Below are 17859 nucleotides of genomic sequence, written 5' to 3' on the forward strand. Positions count from 1 at the left end.
GTTTCAGGTGAAGATGCAGAATTTTAGTAATGAGATCTAGTACTTGAAATGTGACTTAATAAATTCCTTTTCTTTTCCCTTGACTATTTGTGTCTTAGAATCTTTTAAGTTGCTTCATGTTTCCCTTCTTCCTGACAGGTAGTTGACAGGGAACACAGACTGAGAATGAGACAAAGAGACATTAAAGAGAGGAAGGCAGGAAGAAATTAAAAAAGAAGGGGAAGTAAGGAAGAGAGAAGGAAGGGGCCAACCAGGAAAATAAATAGATTTAGGAGGACAGAGAGAAATAAGTAGAGGTAATTAAAAAAACAAGAGTAGGAAGACTGTGTCTGTGGTGATAATAGTGAATTCTAATAAGAATCTCTGCTATTTATCATGCCCATTCTATTTATCAGACATCTTAGCTAATCCAATTGAATCTGTACACCAACATTATGAAGTAGCTCCTACTATTCTCATTTCATAAATGAGGAAACAGAGGGCCAAAGAAGTTAAGTAATTTGCCCTGGAGTGGTGGAGTTTGAATTTGAATCCAGGTCTTTTTGTCTCTACAGCCAATACTTTTTCCACTGTATCAGGCTACCTCTATGATACTAAAGCAACAAGTTAAAAGGCAAAAACATATGCTACACAGGTTATCTGGCCTCATACAAATAGAACATGCAGCACAAAATAACCTAGCTTTTGTTTCTCTTCATTATATCTCTTCATGCTGCCCACAAGAGAAAGGAGCAGGCAGGTAGGCAGACAGAAAAGTAAAGCCCTTGACTCAGTTTTTATTTTTATTGAAGCTTTCAGATCAAGCTTACCTCCTGATTAATGCCCAGTTCACTCAAAGAAACTTAGTCCAAGCTAGTGGTTCCTAACCCTTTGGTGAACTTCTTTGAGATTCTGAAGAAAGCTAAAGACTCACTCTCTAGAAATATATGCAAATACATACAAAATTTTGCATAACAATTCAGGAACTTCATAGACCTCCTCAAAGTTCTGAGGTTTGCATCTGAGATGAAAGTCTTAGGGCCTGGAACTGCAAAGAAAGTGTCTGAAATCTGAGACAGAGGTTGAGCACCAAGCCTGCACCCTGGCTCGGCCAGAACTTTGATGAGTCATTTTCAAATGCATGTTGAAATCAAATGGAAAATATGGTTGCCTTCTATTTTAAGGCATATCCCTATGAAAAGTTTGATGCAAGTAGCTTAAACTTAAATTCTATCCAGAACCCTAATGATTTGCACTAAGAAAGATAAGTCCCATCATAGAATTAACTTCTCTGTACACTTCAGTGCCCACTGGTGGTCAAGGAAAAATCTTTTACCTCAAGTGTTTGGATGTTAGAGATGGATGGCTGCTTACTTCCTGGAGGAGGGAGGATAGCTCACTCTGAATTTCAGAATAGGATCTTTTCTCTAGACAGTATGTACTTTCAGTTTTGATTTTTCATCTATTCCATGAAAAATTTGATGAGATTTTGTTGGGGTTCATGATGAAATAGTGGCATATAGGAAAGAATGCTGAACAAAGAATCAGGACCTGCCACGAACTTGCTGTTACTGTTACTAAAGATAAAATACATTCTCTTTGTCTTCAGTATTTTCATCTATAACACTCTTTTCAAACTTCTTTAAAAATTTTTTAGTAGTGAAAACTGTTTTTACATGGAAATCTTATGCAGATTGTAATATATAAACAAATAAAAATAGAGTGGCTCTGATAAAAAAAAAAGTGAAGATTGTGATGGTCAGGGGTCAGATTTCCTCCCACCTTCTCACCCTCCCTCCATACCACCAATGCCTCAGTTTCCATGTCTGACAAGTGAGGATGATAAATAGCTCTTATGCCATAAGGTGGTTGTGAAGATTTAATGAGTTAATATGTATAAAGTGATTAGTCCAGTGACTGGCACATGGTAAGTGCTCAGTAAATGTTTATTGTTATTATTATTATTGTTGATCTATATCATTTTGGAAGAAAAATTGGGTCATGAAAAATTAGGTCATCCAGCTTTCCCATTCTTCTCTCTTGCTCAATAACTCATCGCTTCCTATTCCATGCTAGAGCTGATGTAACTAGAATAGTAAGCAGGACCTCCCAATCTCTCTAATGTTTTAGCTATACTATAATAAATGGATACAGTGAAAAATTAGTCACATAGCAGTCTGTTTCAGTTACACATGTGATTTTCCATTTTTTTCTTTATAGTTGTGGAGTTCTTTTAGTTTTTCAAATAAAATATTACTCTGAAATGCAGAATATAAAACGTAAGAGTGGAGCTATTCTAATTGAAGCAGGATAGAAGAGGGAGAATTACCTCCTATGCCTTTCCAACCCCTACAACACCACTCTCTCATATAAGAATACACTCTGGAGAACTCAGAAGAATTGGAGTACTCCATAGGGTAGTGTTTGAAAGCCACTGAATCACTAAGACCCTTCCAAATCTTAGGTTCTAGGGAACTGATTCATATAAAACTTGAATAAACAATTTGAGATTTTTTATACTCCATTCATTTCAAGGAAAATATAGATTCTGGAAAAGCATATTTCACTCCCAATGATCTTTCTTATACCCATAGGATTGGGAAGGTTAGACATGTCCTACTACTGTGATCCATCTTGAGTCTATCTGCTATGAACTCCCATAGTACTTTAAAAAAAAACAGCTTTATGGAGGTATAATTGGCATACAATAAACTGTACTTAGAGTACACAACTTAATGTTTTCATATGTCTACATGCATGAAACCAATACTACCATAAAAATTGTGAATATATCCATCATTACCCAAAGTTTCAACAGGCTCCTCTTTGTATTTCCCTTTCAGCCCTAGAAAACTGCCTTTAGTCATTATATATTAGATACCATTTCCTGGATTTTTATATAAATGGAATTATATAGTATATACTCTTTTTTTGTCTGGTTTCTTTAACTCAGTGCAATTATTTTGAGATTCATCTAAACATCAAAGTGTTTAGAATGGTTTTCAGTGTTTAGAGTTTAAAATGGTTTTAGTGTTTAGAATAAATACCTAGGAATAGAATGGCTAAATCATATCATTCTTGTGTGTTTAACTTTTAACATTTTGAGAAATTGCCAAATTATCTTCAAAAGAGGCTCTACCACTTTAAATTTCCAACAACATTGTGAGAGAGTTCCAGTTGTTTTTTTTTAACTGAAGTATTGTTGATATACAATCTTATAGTGGTTTCAAATGTACAACACAGTGCTTCAACAGTTACCCATATTATTAAATCCTCACCCCCACTAGTGCGGTCACTGTCCATCAATGTAGTAAGATGTTATAGAGTCATTAAGTGTATTCTCCATGCTGTACTACTATCCCTGTGGCCAACTTATATAACTAAGTATTTTTGTGTCCCTTTATCCACCCACCCCAACCCCTCACCCATGATAACTACAAGGCACTTCTCAGTATCTATGAGTCTACTACTTTTGTTCATTTTATTTTGCTGTTTTTATATTCCACAAATAAGTGAAATCATATGGTATATGTCTTTTTCTGCCTGGCTTATTTCACTAAACATAATACCCTCTAGATCTATCCGTACTGTTGCCAATGGCAGGATTTATTTTTATGGTTGAATAATATTTTATTGTGTATATGTACCACAACTTCTTTACCCATTCATCTACTGATAGACACTTAGGTTGCTTCCATATCTTGGTTATTGTAAATAATGTGATGAACATAGGGGTGCATATATCTTTTTGAATAAGGGATTTGTTTTCTTCAGGCAAATTCCTAGAAGTGGAATTACTAGGTCAAATATTATTTCGATTTTTAGTATATTGAGGAAACTCCGTACTGCTTTCCATAGCCATTGTACCAATTTACATTCCCAAAAACAGTTTAAGAGTGTTCCCATTTGTCTACATCCTTTCCAACACTAGTTATTTCTTGTCTTTTGGATAGTGACCATTCGAATGGGTGTGAGGTGATATCTCATTGTGGTTTTGATATGCCTTTTCCTGATGATTAGCAGTGTGGAACATCTTTTCATGTGCCTGTTGGCCATCTGTTTTTCTTCTTTGTAGAAATATCTGTTCAGATCCTCTGCCCATTTTTTAATTGGGTCATTTCTTTTTTAGGTGTTGAGGCATATGAGCTGTTTATGTATTTTGGATGTTAACCCCTTATCAAATAAATTGTTTACAAATTTATTCATCCATACTGTAAGTTGCCTTTTGTTCTGCTGATGGTGTCCTTTGCTGTACAGAAGTTTTTTAGTTTGATGTAGTCCCATTTATTCATTTTGATTTTGTTTCCCTTGCCTGAGGAGCTGTGTCCAGGAAAAAATTGTTCATTCATATGTTCAAGAGATATTTGCCTGTGTTTTCTTCTAAGAGTTTTATGGTTTCATGTCTCACATTCAGGTCTTTGATCCATTTCAACTTTATTTTGTATATGGATTTAGGCAGTAATCCAATTTCATTCTCTTGCATGTAGCTGTCCAGTTTTCTCAATATCAGTTATTGAAGAAGTTTTCTTTCCCCCATTGTATATTCATGGCTGCTTTATCATATATTAATTGACCATATATGCATGGGTTTATATCTGGGCTCTCTATTCTGTTCCATTGACCTATGGGTCTGTTCTTGTGCCAGTACCATACTGTTTTGACAGCTTTGTAATAGAGCTTGAAGTAAGAGAGTGTAATACCCCCAGCATTGTTCTTCTTTATCAGGATGGCTTTGGCTATTTGCAGTCTTTTGTGGTTCTACATGAATTTTAGAACTATTTGTGCTAGTTCATTGAAAAATGCTGTGGTGTTTTGATAGGGATTGCATTAAATCTGTAAATTGCTTTAGGCAGGATGGCCACTTTGACAATATTAATTCTTCCTGTCATGCATGGGATAGATTTCCATTTATTGTTGTCTTCTTTAATTTCTCTCATGAATGTCTTATAGTTTTCAGAGTATGGGTCTTTCACCTCGTTGGTTAGGTTTATTCACAGGTATTTTATTCTTTTGGATGTAATTGTAAATGGAATTGTTTTCCTGATTTCGCATTCTGCTAGTTCATTTTTAGTATATAGGAATGCAGCAGAGGTGTACATATAAATTTTGTGTCCTGAAAATTTGCTGAATCCACTTATTAGTTCTAATAGTCTTTTTGGTGGAATCATTAGTGTTTTCTATGAATAATATCATGTCATCTGAAAATAGTGACAGTTTTACATCTTCCTTACCAATTTGGATACCTTTTATCTCTGTATTTTGTCTGACTGGTGTGGCTAGGACTTCCACTATTATGTTGAATAAAAGTGGTGAGAGTGGACATCCTTGTCTTGTTCCTGATCTTAGAGGAAAAGCTTTCAGCTTTTTACCATTAAGTATGATGTTAACTGTGTATTTGTCATATATGGCCTTACTATGTTGAGGTATGTACCCATTTTGTTGAGATTTTTTATCATGAATTGATGTCGAATTTTGTCAAATGCTTTTTCAGCATCTATTGAGATGATCATGTGGTTATTATCCTTCTTTTGGTTAATTTGGTGTATGATACTGATTAATTTATGAATATCATACCATCTTTGCATCCCTCAAAAAAATCCCACTTGGTTGTGATGGATGATCCATTTGAAGTGTTTTTGAATTCAGTTTGCTAATATTTTGTTGAGGATTTTTCTATGTATGTTCATCAGGGATACTGATCTATAATTTTCTTTTTTTGTAGTGTCTTTGTCTGGTTTTGGTATTAGAGTGATGTTAGCCTCGTAGAATGAATTTAGAAGTAAAAACCCTCTTCTACTTTTTAGAGTACTTTAAGAAGGATGGGTATTAGCTCTTCTTTAAATTTTTGTAGAATTCAGCTGAAGCCATCTGGTCCTGGACTTTTATTTGTTGTTTTTTTATTACCAATTCAATTTCATTACTGGTGATTGGCCTGTTCAAATTTTCTGTTTATTACTAGCTCAATCTTGTGAGGTTGTACTTTTCTAGGAATTTGTCCATTTCTTTTGAATGTTCAATTTATTGGCATATAATTTTTTGTAGAATTCTCTAATAATTTTTTGTATTCCTGTGGTATCTGTTGTGACTATTCCTTTTTTATTTCTGATTTTATTTGTGTACTCTTTTTTTATTGATATTCTGGCTAATTTGATTATCTGATTATCTGTTTTCTTTATTTTCTCAAAGAACCAGTCCTTGTTTTTATTGATTTTTTTCTGTTATTTTATTCTCCTCTATTTTATTTGTTTCTGATTTGATCTTTACTATGTCCTTCCTTCTACTAACTTTGGATTTCATTTGTTCTTCTTTTTCTAATTTCTTTCATTGTGAGTTTAGGCTTTTACTGGGGATTGTTCTTTTTTGTTGTGGTAGGCCTGTATTGCTATGTACTTCCCTCTTAGAAACACTTCTGTAGCATCCCACAAATTTCGGACTGTTGAATTTTTGTTTTCATTTGTCTCCATGTATTGCTTGATTTCCATACTAATTTTTTCATTGTTTAGCCTCCATGTATTTGTAGGTTTTTTTTGTTTTTTTGTAATTTATTTCCAGTTTCATACCACTGTGGTCTGAGAAAGTGCTTGATATAATTTCAATCCTTTTAAATTTATTGAGGCTCTTTTTGTGGCCCAGTGTGTAATCTATTCTAGATAACATTCCATGTACACTTGAGAACAATGTATATACTGCTGCTATTGGGTGAAATGTTCTGTAGATATTAAGTTCATCTGATCTAATATATTCTTTAGCGCCTCTGTCTCCTTATTTATTTTCTGTCTTGCTATCTGTTTATTGATGTGAGTGATCTATTAAAGTTTCCAAAAATGAATGTGTTGCAGTCTGTTTTTCCCTTTAATTCTGTTAGTATTTGCTTTACATATTTAGGTGATCCTATGTTGGGTGCATAGATATTTACAATGATTATATCCTGTTGCTGGACTTACCCTCTTATCATTATGTGATGTCCTTCTTTATCTCTTGTTACTTTCTTTGTTTTGAAGTCTATTTTGTCTGCTATAAGTACTGCTACTCTTGCTTTTTTCTCCCTATTATTTGAATGAAATATCTTTTTCCATCCCTTCACTTTTAGTCTGTGTATGTCTTTGGGTTTGAAATGTGTCTCTTGTAGGCAGCATATAGATGGGTCTTATTTCTTTTTCCATTCTGCCACTCTGTGTCTTTTTTTTTAAGTTTCAAATATTTTATTTTCTTATTCATACAGTGTGAAGTTTTCTAAAGATCCCACAAGATGTTTCATGCTGAAGAAAAACTAAACATTCAACATAAACCATCCCTCCCTGAGCCACACTAAGAAAAAAAAAGAAAAACCCGTACTTCCCAGTAAGGAAATAAATAATGTTTGCACTATTTTTCTGTAATGCCAGCCAACATATGCACAAGCAAGAGAAAGAGAAAGCATTTGCTAAAATATTTGTAACAAATACTTACGTACAAAAAATTCACAAAAGACTAGTTTCCCCTTGAAGCAGAGCATATGCAGTTGACACTGGAACAGATCAAACCACTGGCTGGGATTATAAACCACATACTGATCCAGAGGCAGCAAGTTACATGTAGTGGAGATTTTCAGTTTGAACATTGACATTTCCAAAGTTTGGCAACAATATCTTTTAAAATTATGCAAATTATGTAAACAAGAGGTACATTTTAAATTGATCTACATACAAAACTCCATGTCATGCAAAGACACTAAGCACCAGGATTTTTCTCTCACAGACAGAGCCCCTGATGTGCAGCACTCAGCTGAAGGAGCAGCCATGGCAGACAGGTGTGCCTGATTTAAGATTCATTCACCTTGATTCATCCTGCTCTTTTCTATAATTATAAAATCAGTTTTTACAGAAAAACTAAGTAGAGAAAGAATACTGTCCTAGAAAGCTAACCAAAATGTTTTCTTCCAGTGAACAGTACCTTTGCAGAAAAGGAAAGGGATAATATCAAATGATGGAACATGATACACTACTTTAAATCAGACAAATATTCTGTTATCATTCATTACATATATGGGCAAATCCAAAAGAAAACCATCATGCACTCTCTATGCCTTGTGGTAAAGAAATTTAAGATATTAAGTTCAGATAAAATTTTGCTGTTCTGTGGCATACAGATTTAAATCACATATATATGTGGGTTTTCAGATACATATGTGCACTTAAAGTATCACCAGTTTTTTAGAAATAGCTGCAAGTCTTTTGAAACAGAAGGGAGATTTATGATTCAAACATAAATTTCATGACAAATTTATTAACCCATGTAATGAATCAAACATTCTAAGCAGTTCATGATTACTTCAGGTGCTCTTCATTACTCTAAGATAAACCATGACTGCCTTGACAGCTTCTGGCTTTTCTGTGTAAAACCACAACTGGTAATTTACATCTACTCAGGGACATTAATAAACAGAATGGCTATAGCTCTGAAGTAACAGAATGAGGCAGCCACAGGCTTTGTGCAGTTACAAGCTCTCGGCAGTAGCATTGCACTGTACTTTCTCCTCAAGCAGAGATGTAGTCAAAGCTGCTCAATATTGAGACTAGTCCGTGGAAATATATTCACAGGTACAAATAACGTTACAAAGTTCTTTGTTACAAAAATGTAATTAAGGGAAATAATAGGAAGTTAACAAATGCTTTGCCAATCTCTTAAAGGAGAAAGCACAGGAAAAGGAAAACAGCTGGCCTAATACTCTGCTCACATTGTACAATCTTGTCTATATAAAACTAGGTGAAATAAAAGTGAAGATGTCTTATGTTCTGCTTGGCACTTTTGTACTCTATCATTTTGTTTCTGAATCAAGTATATTAAATTAAAGCCAACCTACTACACATATAGAAAGCTATATATATCTATATATACATATTTACATATGTATATATAGATAATTTCTTGTTATGAAAGATGAAGAAAAATAAATTAAAAAGCCAACCCCTTCCATTTCTTCACCACATTGATATGCTCTTGTCATGTTGCTGTTCTTCAGACTTTAAAGTGCTACACTGAGTTATTGAGAGAATAAAGAGTTCAAAAACACTTAGCTGGCTTCATGATGCTCATATTGGAAAATGTGGCTTCACAGAGAAAAATACTTCCATTTAAATACACAGAAAGCATTGCTGGATGTCTTGAGCAGATCTTCAGAGACGGAGAAGAAAGCAAAAGTGTTGGGTGGTACTCTTTGAAAAAGAGTCACACATCTACCACCATCTTTCTTTTTGTGGATATCTTGGCCATGTATAGCAGCACAGAATTCTTCAAAGAATATCCTTACATCTCCATCTTTATCTCTATTTATTATAGTTTTGTCTAAAATTTGCTGTAACTGTGTATCTTTCAGATTGTTCCCCACCATCATCTTCAGCACCTGGAAGAGTTCTCCATTGGAAATATAGCAATCTTTATCCATGTCATAGATATGGAGAGCAAACCTCAACTTCTCCTTATTTCCTTTGACACTGAACTGAGAGACTTCCTCAATGAATTCTTTAAAGTTTACTTCTCCATTCCCATCTGTGTCTAATATGTCTATTACTCGCTGTACTGAAGGATTCTGTTGTAACTCAGGCAGAGACATGAACTCTTCCACAAAGAGCCAGAATTGTACAAATCAAGCTCTTAAAAATCTCTCTCCTAGCCTTTTAATTTCATCAGCAACAAAGTGTGAGCACATTTCCAAAGGATAACTTGCCTCATTTCCTATTTTGTTGGGTGGTCGGTGGCTCGCTCAGGCGGAGGAGAGTGTCAGCACTCAAACAGAAGCATCGTGCAGGAAGCAGTGGTGGCCCAGCTGTGCTCTGTTGGGCTGTTGCGGCCCTCTGGATGCCCACGCAGGAGGCGGTGCAGGCTGCGGGAGGGGAGGTGGCACTGCAGGGCCCGCGCCAGCTGGGTGAGTGGCAGAAGAGAAGTTAAGGTCAAGATTCAGAAACAGAGTGGGAGAACACATGGCAAGAAAGATGAGAGGCAGAGAAGCACAAGAAGGGGAGAAGGGGGAAAGGGGGCCAGGCGGCTCGGGGGTTGCAGCCTCACGCTGGAGCCAGAGCCGTGACTGACTCCCTGCGGTGGCTCGCGCTGACCCGCAACCTCCACTCTATGTCTTTTGATTGGTTTATTCAGTCCATTTACATTTAAGGTAGTTATTGATAGGCATGTACTTATTGCCATTTTATTAATTGTTTTCTGGTTGTCTTTATATCTCCTCTTTGTTCCTCCCTTCCTCTCTTATAACTCTTCTCTTGTCATTTTATAGTTTTCTTCAGTGTTGTGACTGGATTTCTCTTTTTTAAATTTTTTGTGTATCTATTATAAGTTTTAGGTTTGTGGTTACCATAAGTTTCAAGGATAGCTTTCTGACTATATAACAGTCTATATTAAGTTGATTGCTCTATTTCAAATACAACCTAAAAGTACATTTTTTCTTCTTCCTCCACCACACATTATATGTATTAGATGTCATAATTGGAACTTTTTGTGTATCCCTTGACTGATTTTGTTTATAGTTGGTTTTACTGCATTTGTTTTGTTTTAATTTCATCCTTGCTTGGTAAGTAATTGATCTACTACCTTTACTGTACACTTATTTTCACTGGTTAAAACTATTTAGCCTTAGGAACATTTCCATCTACAGCAGTCTCTTTAACATATCATGTTATGTTGGTTTAGTGGTTATAAATTCCTCAAGCCTTTATTTCTCTGGGAAATGCTTAATATCTCCTTTGAATTTGAATGACAGTCTTGTTAGGTAGAGGATTCTTTGTTGAGGGCCCTTTTGTTTCAATACATTAAATGTTTCTTGCTAGTCCCTTTTGGTCTGTAAAGTTTCTGCTGAGAAGTCTGCTGTTAGCCTGATGGGGTTTCCATTATAAGTAATCTCTTTCTCTCTATGGCTGCTTTCAATACTCTCTCCTTATCCTTAATCTCTTCCATTTTAACTATTACATGTCTTGGTGTTGTCTTCCTGGGGTTCCTTTTGTTAGGGGCTCCCTGTGCTTCCATGACCTGACTGTCTATTTCCTTCTCCAGACTGGAGAATTTTCAACAATTATTTCCTCACAGAGGCTTTCTATCCCTTTCTCTCTCTCTTAGCTTTCTGGTATCCCTATTAATTTAAATATTTTCTTGTTTGGAGTTGTCACACAGTTCTCTTATCATCCTCTTCTTTCTAGAGATTCTTTTTTCTCTCTGTTCCTCAGCTCTGTTGTTTTCCTGGTCTCTTAATTTCCATGTCATTCATTATCTCCTTTACTTGCAGCAATCTATTATTCATTCCCTTCATTGTATATTTCATTTCAGTTACTGTTTTCTTCAGCTCTGAGTGGCTCTTTCTCAACTCTTCTGTCTCTTTCTTGAAGTCCTTCCTGAGATCAGTACTTTCCACAGATCAGTGAGCATATTTATGACGCTTACTTTGAAATCTTTACAAGAAGATTGGTGATCTCCACTTCATTTAACCTATCTTTCTGGTGTCTTAGCCTGTAGTTGTGTCTGTAAGATAATCCTCTGCCTCCTCATTTTGTCACTGTTTCTGTGTTTCTTCCTTTATATTAGATGGATCTGTTATGCTTCCTAATCTAGAGAGTAATGGCTTTATGAAGAAGGTGCCCTGTGGTGTCTAGAAGCTCAAGAATCTTTCCTCTCCAGTGCCTTTTTCTCCTTTGTGGTGGAGCCCCAGTTGCTGTTGGTGGGTAATGTGGGAGGAGAATTTTCTGTCTGTCTACCAGCAGTGGTCTATCTCAGGCCACTGTGGCTGGCAGTTTGCCTCAGCTGGCCATTTGTGATAAGGTCAGTGGTTTCTGCAATGGTTGGGCAGCTAAGTTAACTAGGTGGGTGGGGCAGTCACCCACTTCTAGGGCAGTTGCATAGCACAGCAATTTGTACAGTTGCAGGGTGCCTGGACACCCAGGTGTAGCAGTGAGTCACATGGGCACCCCTTGGCAGTGGTGAGGGGCATAGCACCAGGCTTTGCCACCTGCAGGGAGGAAGGAGCTCTTGGAGCTGGATCTTACAGGCATCTCTGTAACTGGGCTGAAACAGGGCTGAGAAAGCTGTGAAAGCCTCCCTCTGCCTGCCAAGCAGCAAAGTCTAATGCTGCTCGGCTGAGTGGGCTGGTGCACTGGCAGTGTGCAGGGAAGTGCCTTGGGGCTGAGTTGCCAGCAAAGGGAATGGAGCGTCTGGGTAGCCCAAGAGTATATGACCTGTTGGGCCAAGAGAGAGCTGGGTAGGTATCTGCCACCTGCCCTTTCTCCTGCGGCAAGGGCTCTGTCTAACCCTCTGACCCTCTGGCACCCCTCCTGCTGCTGGCCAATCTTTCAAATTGCCACCTCTGCTTTGGGTCTCAGAGGGACTGGTAGAGCATACCTGTCCTCCACAAGTGGCTGGAGTCTCAGCCTCCCAGAGTGTTCCACCTGTCCCTGTTGTCCAGCCCTGCTAATCACCAGAACCCAAGGCAATGTGGACTTGTTCTCCCAGAGCAGATCTTCAGGGCCAGGTGTGCAGTGTTCCTGAGTGCCTGTCCCCTCCCTGTTCTGTTCCTCTTACTTCTGCCTGTGGGCTGGGTTGGGGGAAGATTGGGTCTTGCTTGATTGTGGCTCTGCCACTTTACCTTTTTCTGTGTGGTCTTTTCTTCACCAGATGTGGGTGGTCTGTTCTGCAGTCTTCAGTTTGTTTTCAGGTTTGGTTGTATTTGCTGTAGTTGCTTCCTTTGTGTGTGTTTGGGAGAAGAGTTTTCCACATTGCTTTCCTACTCTGCCATCTTTTTTCACCCTCTCGAGTTCCAGTTGTTTTATATTCACCAATACTTAGGTCATCCTTTCTAATTTTGAGCATTCTGAGAGATGTGTGTTAGTATATGATTATCATTTTAATCTGAATTCCCCTAGTGATTAATGTTGTTGAATATCTTTTCATGTGCTTATTGGTCATATGTATGTTTGCTGAAGTGCCTGTTCAAATTTTTTGTCCATTTAAAAAATTGATTCAATGTCTTCCTTATATTGAGATTTGAAGATCATTTATCAAACATCCTTTGCAATGATTTTCTACCAGTCTGTAGCTTGTCTTTTTATTCTCTTGCCAGTGTCTTTTAAAGAGAAGTTATGATTTTTATGAAGTCCAACTTATCAATTGTTTTGTGTAGATTGTCCTCTGGATTGTATCCAAGATCTTTGCCTAACCTATGGTCACAAAAATATTTTCCCATGTTTTCTTCTTGGAGTTTAAAAATTTTAAGTTTTAAATTTAAATCTATGATTCATTTGAGTTTTTGTATGTGGTGTGAGATAGGGATTGATGTTTCTTTTTTGAATATGGACATCCAATATTTTTAGCACCATTTACTAAAACTGTTTTCATTTCTCCATTGAATTACTTTTGAACTCTTGTCAAAAATCATTTGAACATATTTGTGTGCATCTATTTCTTGGTTCTGTATTTTGCTCCATTGATCCATTTATGCATTCTTACCTGAATAGCACACTGTCTTGATTTTTTAACTCTATAAAAAGTCTTAAAATTACATAGTACTTGTTTTCCAATTTTGCTTTCTTTCCCCAAAGTTGTTTTGCTACTCTAGGTCATTTTCATTTGTAAACTTAAGTGTCAGCTTGTCAAATTTTAGAATCAACTCTATCTACAACAAATATTACAAGGATTTTTCAACTATTTAAAAAATAATTCTAGACTTGTTGAAGAGTTGCAAAAATAGCTTATAATATGCCCATCTACACTTTGCCCAAGTTCCCATAGTGTTAGCATCTTACATGACTATGCATGGTACAGTGATCAAAACAAAGAAATTAACATTGGTGCAATACTACTAACTATAGACTTTATTCAGATTTCTCCTGTTTTCTACTCATGTCTACTTACTATTCAAAATTCAAAACAGGATATCACATCCCATTTAGTTGTCATTCCAATCTTTGAGAGTTCCTCAGTATTTCCTGTCTCTCATGACCTTAACACTTTTGAAAAGTACTGGTCAAGTATTTTGTTGATTGCCTCTCAATTTGGGTTTGTGTGATAGCTTCTCATTATTACATTGAGGTTATGGATTTTGGGAAATAATACCGCAGAGGTGAAGTGATTGTCTCCTCACATAATATCAAGGGTTGCATGCTATCAAAATGACTTATCATTGGTGATGTTAATCTTGGTCACTTGGTTAAGGTGGCATCTGCGAGATTTCTCCACTGTAAAGTACTATTTTTCTGTTTGCACACTGTTCATTAAAAGAAAGTCATTAAGTCCATCCAATACTCAAAGGGTGATGAATTAAACTCCCTTCATCTCCAGGAGGGAGGAGTATCAAAAAATTGCGGACATATGTTAAAACCAACACAGTAATTAATAACTATTTTGGAAAATATACCTGGAGGCTATGTAAATATCCTGTTTCTCCTTAAAGTTTTACGCACTAATTTTAGCGTTTATCTGTGGATTTTGCCTGCAGCAATTATTACTGTGGTGGTAAAATAGTTTCTATTTCCCCATTTCTTCTTCATTTATTAATTTGAATTATTGAGTAAGGAGGAGCTGTTACTTCTCTACCGTTTATTTATTCAGTCATGTATCTTATACGGACTCATACATTTATTTTATTCTTTGGGTTATAATCCAATACTATTTTTGCTTATCTTTTTGCTCAAATTGTTCAAGTTTTGGCTATTTGAATCTCTTTTAAGTCAGCTCCTATGTCCCTTTGACATGCCCCTCTTTTGTTTTTCTAAGCAATTCTTTATTTACTTTTTGGCGCTACAAGATCCTCCAGCTATTGTAATTCAGCCCAGTTTGGAGTTAAAGAACCTCTTGTATCTCCTTGTAGATCCAGCTGTTTATTGCCGACAGAGGGGGTATATTCTGTTTGCTTAATCTGTTGCTGCTGGTTAAGGCGGTGGTTCTCCCACTTAAGGGGGGTACATCATTATCACCTGGAGGGCTTGTTAAACTGCAAATCACTGGGTCCTAACTCCCGAATTTTGATTCAGTAGATCCGAGGTGGGGCCCCATAATTTGCATTTCTAACAGGTTCCTGAGTGACACTTTCTGAAGGTCTGGAGACCATAATTTGAGAATCACTGTGTCCTGTCAGTGGGTTTCAGCCCTGGACAAGTTCACTATGGATTCAATGTGACCAAAGAAATGACAGTAGAACGTCCTTGGGGTGAAAGGGTTATAGCCAACTTTATTTCCATGGTGGCAGGTCAATCATTAAAATCCTCTCCACTCAGAGCGACTGAATGCAGCAAGCTGGTTTCTGCTTCTGAGCCGCTCTACCCCCACAGCCATCACAGTCTCTGTCCTCAGTGCTGCCACCACTCCAGCCTCATTTCTGCTCTCCTACAGCCTTGCAACCATGCCACCGTGTCACCCAGAGCACTGGGCGGAGCTCTTTATATAGTCAATAATGATGTATTGCCCACACCTGTGTAGTGAGCTAGCCAGCCAGGGCCAGGTGAGAATCCTGGCCATAGGAACCTTCACTTTATCCACACACTGAATTAAAGAAACAAACATTGGCTGCCTTCCTAAGATTTAGGTCAGCAAAAAGTAGTTTTCAACCATTGAGACTCCATGTCATAGCACATTGCAATCTCCTGGGAAGCTTAAAGAACATACTAGTGTCTGGGACTTGCTCCAGATTAATTAAATCAGAATCACTGGGAGTGAAGCCTAGGCAGGAGCATCTTTTAATATTCACAGGTGATTCTGATGTGAATTCAATGTTGCAACCCACTGTGCTACAAGCTTCAGGCCAAATTCCCTTTTATTTGTCCACTTATTCTCTCCCATGTAGCCGAATAATAAATAGAGATGTTGAAAGTCCCCTACACTTATTATTTCCTCCATTGGACAACTTCCCTCCTTATTCAATGTTGCCTAGGGATAATCCTGATTTTTAATCCCAACTTTGACCTATTTTCAAGGCTCCTAATGCTTGCTTGGAGTGACTACATGTCAACATGCTCTTCCACTCCTTCCATGTGTCTATTGTTCTAGAAGTCAATTTATTTCTGTAGCAATAAGCCATCCATCAGCAGAATGATTCGCCTGAAGGTTTCTGTGCCAGAGCTCTTCTCCTATACAGTATTTACAACACATTATGTTTTTAACCTCTTTATTTATAACCTCCTCCTTAAGTGGAATGTGACAAGCAAGTGGACACTAGTCAAAATATCTTAATTATTTTACATTCATCATGACCATATGTCTTGCCTGAGGGTTTCAGCCTGGGGCAAGTTCACTATGGATTTGGTGAGACTGAGAAATGACAATGGAACATTCTTGGGGTAAAAAGGTTTACACCTGGCTTTATTCTCACAGCAGCAGGTGTAGCACTAGAATCACATCTGCATCTAGCAGTCTGCAGGTCCACAATCCACCTCCATCTCTGCCTCTGTGCAGAGCCCTGGGCAGAGCTCTTTACATAGTGACTCAGTCAATAATAGCTCATTGTCTATGGGTGTGGAAGCTTTAGCCTAGCAGTAGGCCAATTATATCATCAAGCAGTTTAGGGTCATTTGAGGATCCTGGCCTTAGGAACTTCCATGTTCCCCACACCATAGTTAAGAATAGTACTTTTGATCATTATAGATTCTTTTTCATTTAAATCTTTTGTAGACTGGAGAAATCACAGTTTTGCCATGAAAAGAATACTTTCAGAGAGCTATATTGATGCTTAATTTACCTGCCAGCATCAAGGTGGGGTGGAAAGCAGCTTTTTCTCAAACTCTCTTTGATCTTACCTAGAACATGGACTTTGTTTGAGGAGGGGGTTTCATAGACAGAGGCAGGGATATTGGGACCCAGTCAAATTGACTTTTTAGTAAGGTTTCTGTTTTTTATTCTTGTACTTAACAAATGTTTGCTGAAGTCCCACTGTGCCAGCCACTAAGTCCTAACTGATGGGGATAGAGAATTGAATAAGCGGAAGTTCCTGCCTCCTGACAATGATATTCTGTTGACTGGTGTGTGAGGAAGAGATTTGAAAATGTAAACAAGACAAATATTATTTATATGCACATACCATTTCAAATAGTGATAAGTGCTATAAAGGAAAGAAACAGAATAGTGGAATAAAAAATGCCCTGGGAGTTGGAGCAGAGCTATGCTGCTTTACCTATGGATGTCCAATGAGAATCATTGTAGGAAGTTTTAAGCAGAGGAATCACATTATCTGAATAATTATTTTAGAATAATCACTCTAGCTGCTGCATAGAAGGATTGCAAGAATGAATGCAAGGAGATCATATTGGAGGATGTTGTAGTGTGGATAAAATGAGAGTTCCTGTGGTTAGGATTCTTACCTAGCTCTGGTTGACTAGCTCACTGCACACCTGTGGGCAATACATTGCTGTTGACTCTATATAAAGAGCTCTGCCCAGTGCTCTGCATGTGACACGGTGGCACACCTGCAAGGCTGCAGTAGAGCACACCAGAGGCTGGAGTGGTGGCAGCGCCAAGGACAGAGGCCCAGAGGATGGCTGTGTGGGACGACTGTGCAGAGAAGCCCAGAATGAGGCTGTGTTGGATGGCTGTGCAGGCAGACAGGCCCAGAGGATGGCTGTGCAGGCAGAGGGGTCCAGAGGCAGAGACCGGCTTGTTTGCAAGCAGGCTTGTTCTGAATGCATGGGATTTTAGTGACTGACCTGCCACCTGGAAATAAAGTTGGGTATAACCCTTTCACCCCAAGAACATTTTGCTGTCAATTTCTTTGGTTACACTGAATCCATAGTGAACTTGTCAGGGGCTGAAACCCATTGGCAAGACATAGTAATTTAGACCAAAGAATATATTGGATTAGCCTAATATTTTAGCAATGCAGGGATGAGAAGTGAGTAAATTTGTGAATTTCATGAATTTTAGAGG

The 17859-nt window shown here is 37.5% G+C and overlaps 1 protein-coding gene and 1 pseudogene across 2 annotated transcripts in view; one reads left to right on the top strand and one right to left on the bottom strand.

Annotated features, from left to right (window-relative positions):
• RTL4 (retrotransposon Gag like 4) overlaps nt 1–17859 on the top strand; it is a 327445-nt gene that overhangs the window by 31334 nt on the left and 278252 nt on the right. The window lies entirely within an intron of this gene.
• On the bottom strand, nt 9071–9695 carry LOC108397898 (calcineurin subunit B type 1 pseudogene; annotated as a pseudogene).

The sequence above is a fragment of the Manis javanica genome, chromosome X (genome assembly GCF_040802235.1).
Source record: "Manis javanica isolate MJ-LG chromosome X, MJ_LKY, whole genome shotgun sequence".
Taxonomy (NCBI): domain Eukaryota; kingdom Metazoa; phylum Chordata; class Mammalia; order Pholidota; family Manidae; genus Manis; species Manis javanica.